The following is a 23,161-nucleotide window of genomic DNA, read 5'->3' as shown; positions in this document are numbered from 1 at the left end:
GAAGCAGGCTCCAGGATCTGATCTGTCAGCACAGAGCCCAACATGGGGCTCAAACTCACAGATAATGAGATCATGACCTGAGCCAAAGTTGGACGCTCAACCCCTAAACTTAAAATTTTTTTTTAATCTTTGGTTAACTTGAGGTCTTGAGGATTTTCTTCTACATTTTCCTCCAAATGTTTTGTTGTTTCAGCTCTTACATTAAGTCTATGATCTGTTTTGACATTTAGGTATTGTGTGAAGTGAGGGTCTATGTTCAATTTTCTTAACGTCATTTCATGAACAAACCTGCCCTTTTCCCAGTAAATTGCTTACACCTCTGTTAAAGATCAATTGGCTGTAATTGTCAGTACTTATTTCTGACATGGTGCCACATTGATCTTGATAACTATTGCTTTACAGTATATTTTGAAATTGGGACATGAAATTCTTATAGCCTTGCTTTTTAAAAATTGTTTTGTCTAGTCTAGATGTTTTGCATGTTCACATAAATTTTAGGATCTGCTTGTCAAGCTGCTCCATATTTTGACAGCAGTCTCCTGGGAGACTCTGAGCCAGAACTGCTCAGCTAATCCAGGCGTGAATCCTTGACCCACAGGGATGATAATGATAAGTGTTTGTTCTTAAGTCACAAACTTTTGGGTAGTTTGCTTCATAGCAATAAATAACTAATTCAACCACCCAATTCTATTTAACTTACCCATGCATGATATTTGGCATCCCTAAACATCCTGCCACTCCTAGATTTGAAAATTTGTTGCCATTGAGGAAAATGAGAGAAAATGTGTCAGGTGGCAAAAGTAAGAGAACTAAGGAAAGGAGGGAGTGGTAGGACACGGAGTAGAGAGAGGTCTGGAGCAGCAGTGAGCTAACTGTGGCTTGAGGGCCAAATTGGACCCAGAGCCACTTTAAGAATGTCTTTTATATTTTTATGTTAAAAAGAAAGGAAAATAAAGAGGGGAGGGAGAAGGGGAGAGAGGGAGGAGGGAGGGGGGAGAAGGAGAGGGAGGAGAGAAGGTGGAGAGGGAAGAGGGGGAGAGGGAGAGAGGGAGGGGAAAGGAAGAGAGAAGGAGGGAAAGAGGAAGAAAGAAGGGGAGAAAGGAAGGGAGGGAGAGGGAAAGGAAAGGAAGAAGGGAGAAAGGAAGTGAAGGAGGGAGAGAGAGAGGAAGGAAGAAAGAAAGGAAGGAGGAAAGAAAGGAAGGAGAAAAGAAAGAAAGAAATGACTGTGTGGTCATTTTCCTTTATGGAAAAAGTTTGCTGCACCAGAATTACTCTAATAATTGAAAGAACCTAAATTGCCCCTGCCAGTATCTGTGGAAGTAACTGTGTAAGTCCTCTAGATCTCAAGAACAAATGTGTTCCATTCTGTGGATGGAATGAGATGTCTCATTCTGTGAATTCAGTTGCCACCCATCCTTCAAAACTCCATGCACTCAGCACTGAGTATGCACAGACCTCTCTGCTTTATGGTTTGCAAATCCTTACGGCTGTAAGCCAAATCAGTGTTTTCTCTTTCTGCTCTCAGTTAAATGGAGAATGGCTCTTCAACTGGTGTTTAATTTTCAGTGGAAGGTCTGGAGTTCCACTCCGTTTAGCATAAATAACAAATGGCAATGATACCAACGTCATTCATCGTTTGTGTTTCCAGGGAAGTGGAGGGCAGGATTGTAGATTCTTCTGCAGATTTCTCTGGTGTGGTGAAAAAAACCTTCCAGATTTGGGATACAAAGAACTGGATAAAAATTTCTAGCTTTGAGTGACCTTGAATAGTCATTTACCCTGACTGAGCCCCAGGTTACTTAATTTTTATTGTGGCATCATGCCTAGGATTACATATGATGGAATTTTAAAAGGCATTTGTATCCTGTACATTTCTACACTTAAGGAAAGCGATGTCTTTATTTTATTTTCAAAGGTGGGGAAATAGTTCAATTCTTTGTTGACAATGTAGAGTTTCTGTTTATCGTAATTCATATCACAGATTATATAAATGAACAGAGAGTTCCCAAGTTGATGTTACCGTGTTTCTCAAGAGAATCCAATTACATCCAGTTAACAAACTCTTTTCATAAACAGATGTCTCTCTGGAACTGATGATAGATGGGGAGTGAACTTGCTGTGCTAGTCCCATGTAAAATGAAAGACAACTTTGAGTCTTGGCTAAAGCAGAGGAGGATCAACCCCAAAGAAATACTATAGCACTCAGGGTCTTTTCCCACATACTCCTTTTTCTTCTGAAATTGGTTTTCCCTTTTTGTGGTTGTTTTTATTTTTGAAACATTAGCCCATTGGGAAGAAAACTCAATATCTACAAATGTTTTCAATAGAATAAATTTCAACCACCCCAGGTCAAATGCAATGGGAAAGTGAGTTTGACCTTGCTCATGAAACAAACATATTTGTTCATTCACTTCATCATTCCCCTTAAAGTTACAGCTTCATTGAAAAGCTTTTATTTTTTTAATTTTTATTTACTTTTTATTTATTTTTATTTTTGAGAGAGAGAGAGAGAGAGAGCGAGCATGGGAAACACAGAATCTGAAGCAGGCTCCAGGCTCTGAGCTGTCAGCACAGAGCCTGACATGGGGCTTGAACCCATGAGCAGTGAGATCATGACCCGAGCTGAAGTTGGATGCTTAACTGAGCCACCCAGGTGCCTCTCGTCAAAAAAGTTTTAAATTAGCAGGACCCAATACCTATTGGGTATCCCTATGGGGATAGGCAGGCCACCTCTTGTCTTGGCTGGGATTCTAGGCATGTCTGGAATGAGGAGAGGTAGAAAGATCTGGCATGGACTCTCATAGGTCCCTGCCATTTTTTTTTTAATTTTTTTTTCAACGTTTATTTATTTTTTTTGGGATAGAGAGAAACAGAGCATGAACGGGGGAGGGGCAGAGAGAGAGGGAGACACAGAATCGGAAACAGCCTCCAGGCTCCGAGCCATCAGCCCAGAGCCTGACGCGGGGCTCGAACTCACGGACCGCAAGATCGTGATCTGGCTGAAGTCGGACGCTTAACCGACTGCGCCACCCAGGTGCCCCTGTCCCTGCCAAATTTATCTGCAAACCTGGGTTTTCTTTTTTCACCTCACCCTGTTTGGATTGGTGTCTAAATTTTAGGTGATCTGTTGTTTCTGACTTGAGTTTCTTGTTGCAGTGTGCATCTGAGAGCTGCCTTTTAGGTTCTTATGCCACAACCATGGGCAAGAGGTACTGTTCCCCTTTCCTGGATCATGTTTGTGAGCACTTTCAAAGCCACTTATCGGTATTTAAAAGTTACTTCCTTTATATTTATAATAATATCTAAAGCACCTGGTACAGCATATGCCTTAGGTAAGGGGCAGTTTTCTTCCACTTTCCCTCCTTCAGTTACAGTATAAAACCATGGCACTGTCCACCAATGAGTTCATCCCATCCCTCCATCACTTCCCAGGCTTTAGGTCCAGGTTTAGTCTGCTGAAACTTGGGATTTTAGAGTCTGCTCTTATAAGTTCAAATTCTTGGATTGAAACCCAGATCCATAGGCAACTAGCTCAGTGCTGTGAGGCTTCAACAATAAATGGGACATAGAGGAGTTTCCTTGGAATCACTTGCACTGGCTACCTTTCCTTTGCAGTTCTATTGTTTCCAGACAGAATGGCTAAAGGTTATTTCTCATCCCTTGAGAACTCTATCAGGATTTATATCAGTAATTAAAAGCATGCTGCGTGAGGCAGCTGAATGCATCCAACAGTACAAATTTAGGCAGGAAACAGTGAGTTACTCCCATTCACTCCCAAGCCACTATGGCACTTATTTGAACACTTTATCTTGGTCCAGCTGCCAGAAAACTTTTCATTCTCTTCCCTTACATACAGGGAGCCGCCTTTCCTTGGCTATCTGAACTCGGAAACATTTAACATTCTCCCAGGAAATAACTCCATTCAAAGCCATTGTTTTTAAGTGCTGGAGTGATTGACTTGAAAGTAACTTGCGTAAATCAGTGCTGTTGATTACTAAACACAATGGTAATTACTAGGGAGGATAATAAAAACACAACACAGTCGTATGAATAATATGTCACAATTGAAAGTAGAACCTATAATGGCCTTCAACTGCAGTATATGCTATTAAAAGAACAGTGTTGGCAAGAAGGTGGCTTGCATGCTTCTGCTGATTTTGCTGTTTCTCCACATGGCAAGTATGGTTAAGTGATCACACTTTTCTCCCTTTTGCATGTGGACCTCTCAGAATCCTTCTCAGCTAGTACTCAAGGTGGCCATTGTTAACCAATTGGATTTGCCCAAAAGATGCAAGTGATTTTCTATCCTAATGATAAACTGTATGTTTTCATACACTAGACTTGAGTTATTTGAGGATGGAATTCTTTTATTCACCTCTGTATTCCTAGCACTTAGACTTAGTACTTGACGTGTAATGATCACTCAGGAAATAGTTATTAAACTGAGTGCCTGACATTACTCAATTACTAATTAAGTACTCTATTCAGTCAAGAAGAGCTTCCCACCACTATGGGTGTCAAATGGGGTATAGGTATGTGGACATCCTATCTCCTTTGGTTCTCAGGGCATGAAATGGTCTGAGAGTTGTCAGAGACCCAGAGAAGTCAGAGGCTTCTAACTGTGGGCAACCTCATCTAATTACGCATTGTGCTTTACACATCTTTTCTGTGCTTGTCGTTATGTGAAAAAGATTGAGGAAAAGGTTGGAAAGCACCAGGTAAAATAACCCTCTCTGGATAACATTAAGGAACCACACTGATATTAGGTTATCTAGAGAAGAGCTCTATATTTCTTTATGAAGTATTTCAATTCCTGAAGATTGCAGATAATGACAAGCAGAAAAAATATGTCAATAAAACAAGGAAGGATTTATCATAATCAAATCCTTGTGTGTGTGTGTGAACTGAACAGCAACATAGAGAGTTCCTGCAGCTTGCAGAAAGGGCTCTCTTCTCTTAGAAATGGGGTAGCCCAGAAATTCTGCACATACTGATTAGACAACATTAATGACCCTTTTCTATGCATTGGATATAAATACTCTTCCTGGAAGATAAATTCGATAAATCTCCAAAGAGAAATGAGAATTTTCTTCTATTTTCCGTTCATGGTCTCTGAATTCTTAATGGGGTAAAGAAATGTTCAGAACCAACATCAAAGACATGAGCTGACATCAGGACCGTCTATTTGACATTGAGACTATCTTTGAAAATCTGGGACATGTAAGCTCCCATTCTTCTAATGGATGTGTATGCACCCCAGGAGTGTTGTGAATAAAGTATTTGCAGAATGTGCATAGCATCATGGGACAAAAGCATGGGTGGGGTGCTCAGGTGTTTTGGTCATGGCAAGTTTCCAGTGTTGTGCAATGGAGAAAGAATGGACATGAAGACAGACAGCTAGGTTTAAATCCTGGCTCCTGTCTCCCTAGCTGTATGGTTTTGAGGACTAAGCCTCAGTTTTCAATCATAAAAACACCTGAACAATGTGTACTATACAGGTTTCTGGGGTGGAGGGGGGGAAGGTGGCTAATGAGACAATGTATAAAAAGCACAAGAACACCTGGCACAATTAAACCCTCTGTATACCCCTGGGTCACTCCCATGACCCGGTGACAGCCAGACCACCAGAAAGGACAGATAAAGGCTTGGCTGGGTAGCAGAGTTAGGACCCTTGAAGCCTGCCAGACACACATTCCTGTAGTGTTAGTGACAGAAAGCAGGGCTCCTAAGGCTTTGGGAGACCTGGAAGAGGAGCTATGTGTGAAGCAGTGTTCTTCCCCCTTGGTGTATACTTCCTGTATCATCTCCTCCCCTTGAGCATGGGTAAGGTTTGTGAATATGATCGGGTAGTCACTCTTGTTATGGCACACTTAACTTCAAGAAAGGAAGATTATCCTTAGTGGAACTGATCTAATCAGATAAGACCTAAAAAGAGACTGGGCTCTTCTTGAAGAAGGAAACCCAACATGTGGGAAGGTTTCTGGTTTTGTTTGTTTGTTTATTTGTTTTTGTTTTTGTTGTTGTTGCTGCTGTTGCTGGCTTTGAAGATGGAGAAGGTCAAGCAGCAAGGACCTGAGAGTGACTTCTAGGACCTAAGAACAGCCTTTAATAGTTGAGAGAAACCCTCATTGACAGTGAGCAAGGAGCAAGGAACTGAATTCTGCTAATAATCACATAAGCTAGAGGACCATGGACTCCAAATGAGACATAGCCTAGTCAATGCTTCCAGTTTAGACTGTAAGACCCTGAGTGGAGAACCTAACTATACTATGCCCAGACTTCTGACCTACAAAAATTGTGAAATGAGTAATGGCTATTTCATTAAGTCACTAAATTTGTGGTAATTAGTTACACAGCAATAGAAAACTAACAAATTATTTTGAATCTAATCCATTTAGGTCTTTATCAGTCTCATTCAAGATTTAATTTTTAAAATATTTTTATTTTTATTTTTTTTAATGTTTATTTTTGAGAGAAACACAGAGTGTGAGTGAGGGAGGGCAGAGAGAGAGGGAGACACAGAATCCAAAGCAGGGTCCAGGCTCTGAGCTGTCATCACAGAGCCTGATGTGGGGCTCAAACCCACAAACTGCAAGATCATAAGCCAGAGTTGGACACTCAGCAAACTGAGCCACCCAGGCTCCCTAAAATTTTTTTAAAAGTTTATTTATTTTGAGAGTGAGAGTGAGAGAGAGAGAGAGAGAGAGAGATGTGGGAAGGAGCAGAGAGAGAGGGAGAGAGAATACCAAGCAGGCTCTGCACTGGCAGTGCAGAACCAGATGTGGAGGTCGATCTCACGAACCATGAGATCATGACCTGAGCCAAAACCGGGAGCTGGACACTTAACTGACTGAGCCATCCAGGCACCCCTTAAGATGATCTTTCAGAATTATGGAATTATCCCACTCTGCCAGGTATTATAGATATCTGTTTTCATGTATGTCTTCAATAGCTAGTAAGCTCATTGACAGTGGGCTCTAGTTCTTGTCACTGTTGTTGCTCAAATTGTCCAGTGTAGCACTCAGTAAACATTTGTTGGGTTGGATATTTCTGTAGCATTTGGCCTCCTACAAAGCATTCACAGCCTAATCTCATGTGATACTCGCTGAAACTGTGATGTTGAGGCAAGGTAGAGAAGGGAGCTGAAGTCAAAGAGGAAGAGAGACTAGTCTGTGTTTAAAAGGAGAATCCCTTGGGGTCCCTGGGTGGCTCAATTGGTTAAGCATCTGACTTCAGCTTAGGTCATGACCTCGTGGTTCATGAGTTTGAGTCCCTCATCAGGCTCTGTACTGACAGCTCAGAGCCTGGAGCCTGCTTCCGATTCTGTGTCTCCCACTCACTCTGCCCCTCACCCACTCGTGTTGTTCTCTCTCTCTCTCCCCCCCCCAAAAATAAACATTAAAAAAAGGGAAAAATCCCCATACCCTCTTAATTCCCAGTACTATGTAGTTTTGCTACATTAGAGCTTTCTCCATGACAAGGATTAGGATACGAAGTATCTTATACTTTGAGCAGAGTTTTGCTGCAAAGGACCTTGAGGGTTCTGATGGAGCCAAGCCAAAGGGAATAATGCCCAGACTGTTGAGTCCCATCTCATATTTTCCAGAGCTTTGAGGAGTTACATGCTTGTTTTCCATGCTCCATTTCTGAAGGACAAGCTAATCAAGGAAAATGTTCCTTTGTCTTACAATAACCTCAAAATGAGAAACATATTGCCTTAAAGAATTATTTCAAAGGCAAGAATTCACATGAATATCTTGGCAGCTTACTGTACTCTGAGCATATTAGAAAAATTGGGGGTCTTGGCACTTTTAAAGTTACCCCTGCTGGTACTCATGGCCACTAGAAGATTCAGAAGGACTCTAGGCTAGGTATCTTGTGTTTCTTGGTGCCAAGACCATATGGAACCTCTAAATGTTAGCATAATCACTACCTGATTAATTCATTAATTTAACAAATATTTGAGTGCCTGCTGTGTGCAAGGTACTGTGCTAAGCACTGAGAGTATAGTGGTAAATAAAAACAGACATGGTCTCAGCTCCCTGTGAGCAAATCATGTTCTGGAAAGCTGTCTTTGATTCCCAAGGACAGTTTAGGAACTTCTTCTGTATGTTCTTATTTATTATAATTGAGGGACAGATCTATTATATCAGTATCTCATTGTATAATAGTTCTTTGGTGCCTTTGGTTTATCAAGCCAGTGTATAAGGTTCTCTAGGTCAAGGAATGTAGACCCTCTTCATTGTATACCTAGGACTATTGTGCTTGCACAGAGAATGTACCCTACATAAAGCTTATTAAGTAACTAAATGAGTAAATGAACAAATGGCTTCCTTGGGGTACCATATTTGGAGGTGATTGTCTTTGTAAACTCTACCTGGATGGAAGTTTTAGAAAGCTCTCTTCATTGCTTGGACCACAGTAGATATTCAATATGTATCTTTTGAATATATGTATTCTTCATAATCGAGGACATCTTATTTGTCTCAGACGTGATAGAATTCCTGAACCTACTTTGCAGGGGGTCTTATTCCCAAAGGAGAAAACTCAACTACCCAAATCCTGAACAGTCCAAAAGCAGGTTCCCTAAATCACCCCCATTTTTGCCTAGGAATCTGGAAATGTTACAGCAGCTGTTTATTGAGTGCAGCCCAAATCCCAAATTAGCAAGGCTAAGTGGAAGAATCGGCCAGCCATCACTCTTGGCCCCTGAAAGTATCTTTAAAAAAATGCCAAAGCGACATTGACACTACTGTTGGAGGCTTTAAATAACCACCAGTTCTGTTCACGGTGCTTAAGCCGAGCAGCCCCTATGCACGCCGTGTCCCTGGCTCCCTGGGTAGGAGATAGCTAGTCAACACGCCCTGGGAACCCCTTTTAGACCTCAGGCTCCGTTAGCAACAACACAACAAACAGTTGAAAGGGCTTCTGGGTGTAGGCTTCTGGCTGCTTCAAGAATTGTTGCTAAAATAAGGGGGGCAGAGCTGCAGGTGTTCTCAGCCTTCAGAAGAACAAGCTACTAGGGCTGAGTCAAGGCCAGGCATGTTTGGCTGGTCCTAAGTAGAAGTCCTTAGGATAAGAGTCACAGGCTAGTCTACAGACAGAACTACAAGGAAGCAGGGTAGATGTATTTGTTTTCTAACTGAACGTATCAACTATCTAATTGAATTCCCTGACCCCAGGTTCTGCCCTTCCAAGTCATTATCAATATTGCTCCGGTTATCTTTTTGGAATTTAGGTTGTACTGTGCCATTTATGCTTAAAATTCCCATCTGAATTTCCATGGCATAGAGAACAATGTCTAATCCATTGCAAGCACTGGATCCCTTTCTACCACCTGACCACAAATTACTGACCAACCTTATTTTTGTCTTAACTTATGTTCTAATGTCTATGAATACTGTGCTTCAGTCTCCTGAAACTTCACCCCCTTAAACATGCCATGTGCCTTGACTTCCAGGGGATTTTTGGTAATGTCTGGAGACATTTTTGTTTGTCACAGCTGGGAGGGGGTAGTATTGGCAAGTAAATACTGGTATTTAGTGAGGAGAGGCCAGGAATGTGGCTAAATATCCTACAATGCACAGAATTTTTCCCTATGATAAAGAACCATCCAAAATGCCCCAAATGTCAATACTGCCAAAGTGGGGAAACCCTGGCATACGCCATTAACCCTACCCTTCCTTCTTCCTATCTCCCACCCTCCCCTCCTTCCTGATCTGGTGAAGTCCTTGCTATTCTTTTCTCAAACACTGCTTAAAATTTCCCCTTCTCTGTAAAGCCCTATCAACCCTGGTCTCCCATCTCTTGTTCCTTTACTTTCTCTATCCAATCCTATAATCTTTTTCCTTAACCTCCACCAAAGTACTTTTACCATTTCACTTCATGTTTTTCAAAGCAGCACATATGACGAAAGTCACTTTCCCCCATATGAACTTAAGCAGTCTTCCTGAACTTCCAATTCTATGCTTGGTAGAAGTCCAGACCACACATCCCTGCCCCCAGGGTTTCCACACTGGGCTCACGTGATCTTGTCTTTGGCTTGTGGGTTGTCACCATCCTGCGTGTGCCCTGCAATGTGTGTGGGTTCTGCACCATCTCAGCCCAGACGGGAAATGCAGGCCTTTCCTCTGTATTTACAAAATCCGCCCTTACCACAGGCAATTTGTACAGAGTGCATTTTCCTGGAAGGAGGAGTGGAGGGAATTTACATAGCGGCAAGACAAACAATTAAAAAATGAACATTAGACATCTCTGTTCCATCAGCCTCAGCCACTTCACTCTGGAGATGCTTCCATAGCTGTCCTGTTCCCCATGTACAGCACCAGTCCAACTAGTGGCTCACTCCCTGCCTTCCTCTGTTGTGTCCTCATCACTTTTGCCCTCTAGGACTAGCCCTAAGAAATGTGATTTATATTCTCCATCTTATGTTTGTTCCTGCAGCCTCTTTTTCTCCAACTCAAATCTGTGTCCACTTCTGCTCAAGCAAATCAATCAAGGTACTCAGAAGAAAGAAAAAGAAAGAAAGAAAGAAAGAAAAGGTGGGTTTCCAGATAAGAAACTTGGAAGGAAGGTTTAGTGAAAAAATAGCAATTCTTTTTTCTTTATTCTATTTTGCTATCTGATGCCCCATCTTGAAAAGACATTCTTCAAGGACAGAGACTGGTCCTCATTTATGTGTATTTCAGGGCCAAGGACAGTGCTGGGTATATCATTAATGGTCAGAGAATATTCAAGAGCTGTTCTTCTGTTTTAGTGTTGATGTAGAGAGAGGTTTAGCTGATATCCCCTGTGGGTCGTGGACAGTGGGGACTATGTGGAGCCTGAATTTCACTTAACTAATGGTGAATATCGTGAAATGAAAAAAATAAAGGATGGTAGGGGTACTTGGGTGGCTCAGTCAGTTGAGCATCCGACTTCAGCTCAGGTCATGATCTCATGGTTCATGAGTTTAAGCCCTGTGAATTCGAGCCCTGTACTGGGTTCTCTGTTGTCAGTGCAGAGCCTGCTTCAGATCCTCTGACTCTCTCTCTGCTCCTCTTCCTTTCTCTCTCTCTCTCTCTCTCCCCCTCTATTTCAGAAATAAACATAAAAAAAAATAAAGGGTGCTAAATAGGAACAACCTCTTTCTTTGCTCTCACAGCTCGTACGTATATCCTTCACACTTGATGAACATCACTAGAGGAGGTTCTAGCTCTGCCAACATTTAGTTCCCTCTGCACCATCACAGAAGGAGAATACCATCGACAGCAATGAGGCTTTTTTCTTTCCTGGTCATTTAGTGCCAGGACACATGATATGCACAGCTTTGCGAGTGGGAGGGTTTCTGACATAGGGAGGCTAGTAACCCACTTATGATATTCAACTTAGCAGAAACTAGTCCTTGGAAAGGCTGCTGTTTGGCCCCCATGCTGGATTATGGCATGCGGGCACTTAATCTTAGAGAACCAACGTCCCTCTGGGAAGCTCCAAGCTCACTGGAGCTGTGCAAAACTTTGTACTCTAGGTGAGGGAGGAAGATGATAGTAGAATTCAGGGTTCAGTGCTATTGTCGGTACTGCTTCCTCTATTATGTTAGGGTTTTGGAGTTGCTTTGAAACTATAACCACAACATTTTTATACTTTCAATGGTGAAGTGCTTTATAAATAAAATTTTTAACTTGAAGAATACAAACCTTCTGGGTGAATAATCAATTTGGAATGTCCTGTAACACTAATAAGAATAAGAACACCATTGAAATAGTGTTTCAGAGCACTTTCAGCAAGCACATTGATAGGCTGTGCATACAAACATCATGAGATGAAGCTTAATAGAGTGGAAGGGAGGGAATGGGAAGGTATGGAACATGAGAAGACCTAATTTCGAATCCCAGTCCTGCCGACAGTTAGCTCTGAGGACTGAAATCATAATCTCTGTTCCCTCATGTCTCTGTGAAAACAGGATAACAGAGGTTGTCCTACCAACAGTATAGATTTTCAAGGTGGATCTAAGGAAACAGAGGACTTGGAAAACTTGGGAAGTTAAAAGAATTTTGCAGAGAATAACAATAACATTGGACTTATCTGGGCCAGAGTGGCTAGACCAAGTGATTGTCTTATAGCAGGGTTTTTTCAAAGAGTGCGTCATGATCATGGCATACTGACATTGTCCAGACCTTGTGCTTTGAGGGGCCCTGCGTTGCTTGGAGACACAGTCACTGACAGTTTCTAAGTGGCTTAGACATAGTATGGGGAGGAGAAAGATGGGGCATGGGATGATGGTGGGGTGAAGATACCAAAGCTACTATGGCTAGGATCCTCTGGTAGATTTCCCTAAGACCACTGACTAATGATTAGAAACATTTTTTAGGACGCTTCAAGGGTGTTTACTGTGGTAGTTGGATGGGGCCTGGGAATCCCATATGCCAGGGACCTCCCTAGAGGAGACCCTACAGTTCAGTTCACCATGTTAGCCACAGAAAACAAACATTTCCTGTCCAGTCCCAAGGACCACTTCTCATAAAGGGATTTTAAAGTGCTTGTGTTGTTGGTACAGGACCAACATTAGCTTTCCAAAGACAGTCCTAGAAGGGTCTTCCTTTACTAATCCATCAATTTTCTGTTACACTGAAGTGAAGATCCTGTCCATGAATGCCCATCCCATACCTTATGTATTGGGATGGTATTTCCTCCTTGAAGTTGGTGGAAATCCCGTCTGGAGGCTCAATGGGACACCTTGAAGTAGGAGAGAGTGGGCTTCTATGGATACTGCTGGTTTCTCAGGAGCCCCACACAGTAAACATACTTTACAAGATGTGAAATATGCCCACTAGCAAGTTTGAGAAGAGCAAAAGTGTTCAGAGGACAGGTGCTTTATGGCTGAATGGTATAAACAGAGATTCCTTAACAAGCCTTTATTAATCCTGGTTCTGAAAGGAAATAGAGGGTCCCCACAAGTGTGGCAATAGAGAAAAATTTAATGAAATGACAATTCACAAGAAGGCTGGAGAGTTAAGGGAAATCCACAGGGGATGGGGAGACATGCAAGAACTAACAAAGGCTGGCAACCATTACCATCCCTAGATCTGATGTGGCTGAGAGGAAAGAGTGGTTGTCTGATCTCAGAGAGAGGCACAGGAGGACACTGAACAGGAACCAAAGCCTTGGGTGGAGGCGCACAATGACTAAAACCCGGCCCAGCAGTGAAGGGGTGGGGATGAGACTACTCTGATCTCATAATTTCCACACGCTTAGTCTCCAGCCAGGGCTCCCTATTGACTGAACTCAATGGGAAGTCAAAGGACAGGGCAGATGTAGAGGCTGCCTGTAGTCTCTCAGAGGGTGGGGAATCTTCTCAGGCAGGAAAATAGAAGCTATCCAGCACACTTTTCTTGGCTAATATACCCTATGTTAAAATAAAACATTCAAACAAAAGCAAATATAACTTAGTGGAAAGAGCATAGAGTCACCAGTGAGGACAACAGAGTTCTAATCCCAGCTCTGCTACTCACTAGCAGAGAAGTCTTGGATTGCTCAAGTTGCCTCTCTCTGTGTTAGTCCCATTCTTTTTCCTTCTTCAGGGTAATGTTCAGTGAGTTTATCAGTACAGGGTTGTGGTGAACATGAAAACACAACTCTCAGTTATCAGAGGGGGAGAGTGAGCAGCTACAGATGTTGTAATGTAGGAAGAGGGAGGATAGTGATGGGGCCATTCAGATTCCTTGGAACCTGACGGGGAAAGAATAAGAGCAAGAGGAGCAAAATCCTGAGAACAAGCAAAGCCCTGAGACTCTTCCCTACTCCCGTGTTCAGCAAGGCATTCAAGGATATTCACTGGCAGCTGCAGATGTGAACATTGAAGCAAGAAGACAGGGAGGCTCTGTTAATGCCTCAGTACAAGGAACACTAACTATTTTCATTTAGCGGTTGCTTGCTGTTCTTGCCTAGTTGCCAGAAAGCACATCCGGGATTATGCATCTCAATGACCATTTGTCTCAAGTTGACTGTCTTTGCTGCTCACTCTTTAGAATGTATGGTCCAGAAAGTGTTTATGAGTAAAGGGAATATTATAAGAAACAATATCTAAGAGATATTAGGGAAATAGAGGCTTACTCCAAGTGTCAAAGTAGGAATATAGAAGGGGAGCATGAGATAAGAAGACTGGATATGAGAGAAGTCAGAGGTGAAATGTGTTCAGTCCCTTCCAGGCAAGGCTAAGTCAGGTATAGACAATATCTGGATATACAGGTCACTGCTGGGATGGGATCTAGATGCATGGAGCCTGGTTTCTTATCCTGGTACTCAAAGGCCCACCAAGATTTGGAAGGGACATAAGTTCTCACCTACTACTCAGAAAGTAGAGGTCCACAGGAAGAATAGTAGACAAAGCCAAAAGAGTTCAAATGTAAGAATGTTGAGCACCTTAGGGCCCTACGCAACTTCAATCACTCTTTCAAACAGGCCTTATAAGAAGCACCTGAGACATGGAAGACTGCCCCTGAGGCTTGACATTCCCTTTATTTCAGCCTGAGTCGATGATCATCCTGCTGATCTTAGTTCAATTGTCTCTTCCTTGGAGAAATCTTTCATGACTTCTCTGATCAAGTCAAATATTTCTCACATTGTTCTGGGGACATCACCTCTGTAGGACTTACCGTGGGTGGGATCTTATAAGTATTTGACTGGTGCCTGCCTGACACATAGACTGTAAACTCCATAAGGTCATGCCTACTGCAAATCATTACACTCCCTGATCCTAGTTCAGTTAAATGGACAATGCAGCCATGAAAAAAAGTTCTTGTTTGTCAGATTCTTGTTCCTGTTACTAGTACCTAGAATCTCCTGCTTAGCTTGGCCTCTTCATATTCATGATTTGGTTGCATATTGTGCTTGACTTCGATTTCAGTTTCTGCCCTAAAGACTGTCTTGGCTCCAAGGTCTATATCTAATTAACTAAATAATAGTAGACATAGGAACCGCACAAGTAATAGAAGAACAAAATATTTAAAGGAACAAGCAAAAAGGGCCAGGACAATTGATAAAAAATAGAGTGCTATAGAAGGCATGTTTATGTATACCGATATTCATATATTGAAATCTTAACTCCCAATATGAAGATGTTAGGAAATGGAGCCTTTTGGAGAAAGTTGGGTCATGAGGGTGGAACCCTCATCAATGGAATTAGTGCCCTTATAAAAGAGATCCCAGAGAGCTTTCTTGCCCCTTCCATGAGGAGATGGCCATCTATGAGCCAGAAAGTGAGTCCTTACCAGACACTGAATATGCCAGTGAAATTAAGCCAATTTGAGTAAAAGGGCATTGAGCTCATCAGTACAGATCGTTGTAACTTAAAAAAATTTTTTTAATGTTTATTTATTTTTGAGACAGACGGAGACAGAGCATGAGTGGGGGAGGGGAAGAGACAGAGGGAGACTCAGAATCTGAAACAGGATCCAGGCTCTGAGCTGTCAGAACAGAGCCGGACGCCGGGCTCGAACCCACCAATCGTGAGATCATGACCTGAGCCGAAGTCGCATGCTTAACCTACTGAGCCCCCCAGGCGCCCCCAGATCGTTGTAACTTTAGATCTCTATGATATCTATGGCTTTCTTACTGTTCTCCTGCCTCTTACACTACTTCTAGTTTGTTCAGAACAATGTCTCCAAATTAATCTTTCGAAACACTGTTAGCCATGAAATTGCTTTCAACCCGCACTTCTGCAGAACAAACATGCAAATAAAAGCATTTATGTCTGTAATGAATATTTGTGTTATGTTTCCCATTCTGGAAGCCCAAGTCTTCAGAATTTAATCTGGAATTAAATGATAATGATGTCATTTATGGCTAGTATTTATTAAGCACTTATTTGATCCTGAGCTTGTGCTGAATGTATGGCAGCTATTTTCATGGCTAATCTTCACAAAAATGCTTTGGGATAAAAACTCTTATACACAATTTTTAGTTGAGGAAAAAAATAAAGTTTGAAGATGAGTAACTGCCTAACATCACACTGCTAGTCAGGAGTAGAGCCAGGGTCTGAACCATGTCCATCTGATTCTGGGGTTTAAGCTTTCATGGAGGTACTGGCAGAAGGGTGCAAGCCTTTTCACTATTCCAAAAATCATCTTGAAGCTGGTAATTGAAATACCCTGGGGATGCAGCCAGAGCCTCTACAGTGAGAAACATTCATCTTCATCATTTGTCGTAATGCCCATAATCATTGTCATTATGGTAAAAATTAATTGAACATCTGATTTGTGCCAACCATTATGGGCTAAGCATTTTATTTTCATTTTCCTTGATCCCTGCTCCACAGAAAGAAGTGGATTTGGGTGTTGCATCATTAGACTGTAAGTTCCACGAGGATAGTGACTCTGTCTGTTTGCTTGCTGTTTTATCTCAGACTTTGGCCCAGAAGAGTGGTCAAGAAGTCAATATTGATTAATGTAGTCTATTTGATTATAAAGTATCTGTAGACTTTTCATGCCTTTAAAAGCTGAAAATAATTATAATAAAAGAAATAAGAATTTTTTAGAAAGAGGGACATTTTTGTTAATAAAGTAATGGGGACTGGTGCTGGTCAAGGGGAGGAAAGAAGCTCATGGCTGACAGTAAGGAATTACTTGAATATGAATAATGCTTAGGTTGGGGTGCCTAGATGTCTCAGTCTGTTAATTCTCTGACTTCAGCTCAGGCCATGATCTTATGGTTCGTGAGTTTAAGCTCCACATCAGGCTCTCTGCTGTCCACCAAGAGCTCACTTCAGATTTTCTGTCTGTCTGTCAGATTTTCTCTCTCTCTGACCCTCCCCTGCTCGTTCTCTCTCTCTCTCTCTCTCTCTCAAAAAAAAAAAAAAAACATTTAAAAAACCCAATGCTCAGGTTAGAATATAAGCTATTTAGAAGTTTTGTTAAAGGGTGATATGTGGAAAGGAAAATTAAAGTTAATATGTATAAAATTAAACTGTATTAAACATGTATAGAAATGAAAAATTGATTTAACAATATAGGGAACCACAATGCAAGCAAAAAGGAGATTGTTTTTTGGATTATACTTCAAATGCATGTCCAAAAAAGAAACAAAAGTTGGGGAGCATCTGAGTGGCTTAATTGGTTAAGCATCCAACTCTTGATTTTGGCTCAGTTCATGATCGCACTATTTGTGAGATCGAACCCCACACCAGTCTCCATGCTGAAAATGCTGAGCCTGCTTGGAATTCTCTTTCTCCCTCTCTTCTTGCCTCTCTCTCACTCTGTCTCAAAATAAATAAGTAAAAAGAAAATAAAGTTGGATATATGATATTTTTAAAGCCTTATGCATTGAAATGTTTCAATTTTCCCATAATAAAAAAAGATTAAGTAATACCAATTTGTATTTGCTTGCTGACAAGTCAGACAGTAGAAGTTTCATGGTTTATGGCCAATTAAGGTTGTGATATGTAAGGCAAAAGCCACTATAATCTCTTTCACACACTGATTCATTTTCATTTCTCAAAAGCTGAGGCATTTTGCAGAAGCCTATGAAATCTCATAAAATTCTTATGGGAACAGGAAGTAAAGAAGCATAAATATATCAAAGGCGAAACTTAAAAGCATGGTATCTGTCATCTTTTTTCTTGATATCGTAAGTGAGGAATTATTTTGGGGTGATAAAAAGAAAGCTCTTAAATGAGTAAAAAAAAAAAAAACAAAAAACACCTCTGAAGTCCTTGAAGAACAAAACAGATGTGCATGATAAAGAAAGGGGAAGAAGGTGAAAAACTGTGAGTCTAAATGTTGAAAATCAAATTCAATGAAACCTATCTGTTGACTAGTTCAACACGATGGAGGAAGAAAGAGATCAAACAAGACAAAGGCTCTGCCCTACAGACACATTCCGGAGTGTCCAGAAGGTGACCAGGAGAAGGGTGATGACCCTCGTAAAAAGAATGGATAAAAATTGTGCCAAGAAATAATCTGCTGATAACTAAGAGTCTTTCTTCTTTCCAGAACTTGTCTGAGACAACAAAAGGGGCACAGAAAAGGACAAGATGGAATCATCAAAGGCTAAACTAGATTAAGGGCAGAGCCCGTAGTCCTAGACACGAAAACCAGGACATGATTGTCCCTGGGTATGCTGGCCTCCTCGGGGCTGATGTGCTTCAGAGCCCTGTCAGAACAGATTTCTGACTACAAAATTTGGGTTTAAGGGAGAAGGGCTTGACAAGCTTGATGTAATAAGGAAGATTAAGGGTGATATTTAAATGGAAAGAGGATATATATTGTACTGGTTTTCTATTGCTACTGTACAAATTATCACAAACTTAGCGGCTTGAAACAACACAAATTTTTTATCTTCTAGTTCTGAGGTCAGAAGTCCCAAATGGGCTAAAATCAAGATGTTAGCAAGAATGCATTCCTTTCTGGGGCTCTCCTTCCTTCTCTTTTCCATCTTCCAGAGGCTGCCTGCATCTCTTGGCCTGCGGCCCTCTTCTATCCTCAAAACCGACAATGTTTGGTTTAGTCTTTCTCACATCATGTCGCTCTGACGTGCATTCTTCTGTATCCCTATTCCACTTAGAATGACATTGGGTCCACCCAGACAATTCGGGTAATCTCTGTCCTAAGGTGAACTGTTTACCAAGCTTAATTCCATCTGCAATCTTAATTTCCTTTGCTATGTAACCTAACATATTCATACTTTCTGAAGATTAGGATATGGACATATGTGGGTGGAGGGAGGGCATTATTCTGTCTTTTTGCCTATTTGAACATCCAGCCACTTTTGTTGTTGCCATTCTATGGAAAGAAGGGTTAGAACCTGGATGCCTGAGATTCATGCCAAATTTAACCTTGTGAGATTACATGCAAGCTTCTATCTGTGTGTGTTCTTCCAGGGAAAGGATTTCTAACTCTGACAGGAGTTTCTGATTCTCCAAAATATTAATAAACACTGATTTGGAGAATGGTTCAAGACCAGAAAGATCCTGGAACCCAGCGATCTTTTAAAACATTTCTTTTTTGTATATTTTTTCTTACAAAGGTAGTCAAAGAATAAAATGGACTATAGTGTATGAATCCTTCGGTGTTGCTTTGCCATTATGTCCTTTATTCATCAAGGTTGTTTAAGGATCTGATCATGCAATTTACATTAATAAGAGTAACTAATTTCCCATAGTAATAAATATATTTTTTTCTGAAGGATACTGTAAAAAATACGGCATTGCAAAGGACTGCCTATGGCCACTGCTTTAGGTTTAAACACCAGCAGTAGTAGAAAGTATTAGCAGCATGAGTTACTTATCTGTAATATAGTTTGAATTAATATGTTATTCATTCTCCTCAAGCACTAAATTCTTGGAAGATGTATACTTTGCTATTTTTCCATCTACTGGTTAGGCACATAATGTTTACCAGTGTGCCATGGTGAATATAACTCAAAGAAATAAATTATTGCCAATGTCTATCATCCAAAAGGCAGAAAAAATTTTTTTAAATTAGAATTCAACACATCCTGCATAAAGGAGAACTCAATTCTCAATTTTATTACTTTATAAATATGTTCATGAAATGTAGGAAATCAATTTCTTGGTTTCCTAGTTCCTAATAGGGGTAATTTAAGTAAAATAAACAGAGTCACAGTTTTGCTCTAACATCATTTATTGATACATTCATGTAACATTTATCCATTGAGGGCTGCTATGTCCTGGACCTACAGGATAAAGGAGTGAACAAAACATAGGAGGGGAGGGAACCTGCCGTAGGTAGGAGCTCAAAAATGTTATTTCCCTTCTCTTGTTATGGGATGGAACGACCATGCCAAATAATTATTGTTCAGAATTGTTGTTCAACCTTATGTAACTGGAATGTATTTGGAACCACTGATGCATAACTCAGGGCTCATTTTCAGAGAAAGTGTCCACGGGTTTATGTCAAAGAGAAAAGGCACAAAGAAGTGAAATCTTCTATGAGAATTGTAAAATTTATGGCTTATTTCTAAGCCAAGGGCAGGGAAAACATTCCTAAATAAACACCGCTCTCATCTCGATGAAGAGAAGTAACAGAAAACAAAGCTAGCAAGCTTCCCATAACTTCACTGCAATCCATCTTGTGACCTTCTGCAGGCAGGTCAGACACCCCGTCACATTTCATCTCCAGCAGGTGCAGAAACCCTGTGACAAGCCACCTTTAGGGAATCATTATGATAGTGATGAAAATATTACACTAAGGTTGGGGCCAAGAACTTTCTGGGCACCACTATGGAGAATGACCTGGCTGGACCTAACCCTGTATTTTATCTACATTAAAAGAAATAAAGACTATCTATCCATGACCAGTTTGCTTTCCTTTCCTTCCCTCCTTTTCCCCCCTCCCTCTCACCCTTTTTTTCCTTCCTTCTGAATTCCTTCTTTCTTTCCATCCCTTCCTTCCTTCCCCTGCTATAAGTTCCTTATAGCCCCAATCAAGTCTGTATTTTTCGTCATAGTGTTTTAGCACCATCAGTATCAAAGGGTTGAATGATTCAATGAATGAATGATTGAAGGAAGGAACGAAGGAGTGGATGAATGAATGAAAGAATGAATGAATTCAGCAAATATGTGTGGAGAACCTGTTATGCATAAAAAGTGGTGGTTGGTCCTGGGAGTCAGGGTGGAAAGAGAAGTGGATTCGAGAATAATGTAGCGGTCCTGCGTTAGTGGAAGTCTATGCCCTTGTATTGAGCCAGGATTTGGCCTGGGAACAGGGCCTGAATCAATCAGAAGTGCCAGATTTGCCTTCCCTCCTACCACATTCTTGCTGCATGAGCTTAGGGAAATTACTGAAACCTCTTGAGCCTTATTTCCTCGTTTCTAAAATGAAATAGTACCTACCTATCCTACCCACCAGTGTTTCTGTGAGGATAAATTGATGTAATGGGTGAGAATCCCTCTGAATACTATTAAGCAATTAAGATATTTTGGCCTAAATAGAGATGATATGCATAAAAACACTAATAATTAAAAAAGTAAAATGATTATAGCATGAGAGCAGCTCAGATAAGATGCCCTGGATATGGGTAGTAGTTGTAGTAGTACAGAAGTTAGAATAGCACAGTAAACTTAATATTACTGTCTTCAATTTTGTAGGTGAGGACACTGATTAAGAAAAGTGAAGTCACTTGCCCAGGGTTATACAGCTAGTTAGTAGCTCAGATGGGATGGCCAGATCTCCTTTTTCAGAGGACTCTGTCTAATCAGTTCCATTCAATTAGTATGGCCAAATATTAGCCAAAATATGGTGGTATTATTGCCATTTTTCTACCATTTCACTTTTGGTATTCCTCTGAATTCAGATTTAGAGCATACACAGAAGTAGTTCTTTTCTACATATCCTTAAATGATGCCAAGAGGGGCATCAGGCATCAATCAGGAGAGAAATAAGTTTTTTTTGTGGATTAAATGATGAAGTGATTTCAAATTATGGGAAACCTTGGCATCATTGGTTCAGAGGAAAAAGAACTGTGTTTCTTGTTCAAATAACCTGGCAGTCAGCTTCAAATAAACAGCAGCCTAAAAGGCATGCAGTGTGTGTTCACCTCTCACTCAGGACATTTTGTCAGGGAAAGATGCCCTGTTCCCCCAGGAGAAGTATAGCCTTGAAAGAGGAGAGCAAAGATGAAGCATGTACATCAGTGTGAGCTCAGCGCATTTTCAGCACGGGATATGTTTCCTTACTCTGTGATGGGTCCCTTGTGACCTGGGCTGGGTCCTCCACATGGAGTTCTGCACCTCTGCCGGTGTGGATGATGTAGCACATGTCCTCGGGAAGACTGACAGCTGCTTTCTTGTGCCACTCAAGTTTAAATGAGAACATTACACACATACCTTTGGGGGGTGGGGGATGGGTTTCCTGGAAATGACAGCTGTAACTGGGTGAGCACTTTTATTCCCGGTGGTTCCAGCAGAGTGCCTTTGAATGTGTCCTCCAGACATCCTACAGCTGTACTCTCTCATTCTTTCTCTTCAAATTCTCTTAGGTCATGACATCTCTCTGAAAGTTGGATTTCCCTCAGCTACTGTACATTAGTGTGTTGCTGCATCCTTTGGGGCCACAGAAAGGCTTATGGTGGCCCTTATAAAGGGACTCACTGGCCTCTATTGCCTGCCTGTTATCCTATCTTCCCTCAGCCATTTCCTGGGAGGCACCTCTAGCCTGGGTACAACATGTGCATTTTACCACCCTGCTTAATTAATACTCTTGGTGTTTTATCTGTATGTCCAGGACATTCCTCCAGAACAGACTCCTTGGCAGGTGTCACCATTTACTCAATGTGTAACCTTGAGCAAATTATTAAGCTCTCTGTGCTTCAGTTTTTTCATGAATAAAATAGGCAAGGTCCTAGCACCTGCCTCACAGGGGCAGGGGAAAGAGGGGAAGCAACTCAGAGTATGGGTCTGTGGGGTTTCAAATTCCAGCTTTGTCATTTCTTGCTTATGGGCCCCTGAGTAAAATACTTCCTTCCTGTAAGCTTCCAGGTTTTCTCTTTTCAAATGGAGATCATAAGAGGACATATACCATAGAACTGAGAGGATAATTAAATGAGATAATATTGATGAAGTTCTCAGCACAATGCTTGGCGCTGAGTGTGACGTGATCAGTGGGTGAGGGTGAGGACAAGCAGCACCCACAACCTTATGTTGGTTCTGTTGGAAAGTCATTCTCCTCTCTGTTCTTTTACCTAAGAGAGGTGTTGTTCTTTTATCTAAAAAGAGGGGGAGGGAGAATAATCATACTTTGCCTTTGCCAAGTAACAAGCACGATCAAGAATGATGATGTGTATGAATGTGGTTTAAGACATACAAAGAACACACAAATGCAAGGTAATAATATTCTCGATATAGCCTTCTTAGGGTAAGGATCAGAACTGCTCTGGGTCCATGCAATTCAGAGTAGAAGCTTGCCTTCAGTTCCTCAATTTTTCAAGTGACACAGTTCAAGCATAACACCTCTCCTCTCTCCAGAGACCAATCACTGTCATTTGACACATTTACAGCATGCTTCCTTCAAAGAAAATGCTTACTGAATATTGTACAACAATCCACTTCCTAGTCCCAGTGCTGAACAACATGGGCCCCTTCTCCATTTCCTTGAGCAACATGCTGTTTCTCTAATAACCTAACCAACCCAGCTCCACGACTCATTCCCGGAGGGTTAACTCCTTCTGC

Source organism: Leopardus geoffroyi, chromosome E1 (assembly GCF_018350155.1).
Source record: "Leopardus geoffroyi isolate Oge1 chromosome E1, O.geoffroyi_Oge1_pat1.0, whole genome shotgun sequence".
In the NCBI taxonomy this organism is placed as follows: Eukaryota; Metazoa; Chordata; class Mammalia; order Carnivora; family Felidae; genus Leopardus; species Leopardus geoffroyi.
The sequence above is the reverse complement of the archived record's forward strand: the minus strand, read 5'-3'. Positions refer to the sequence as shown.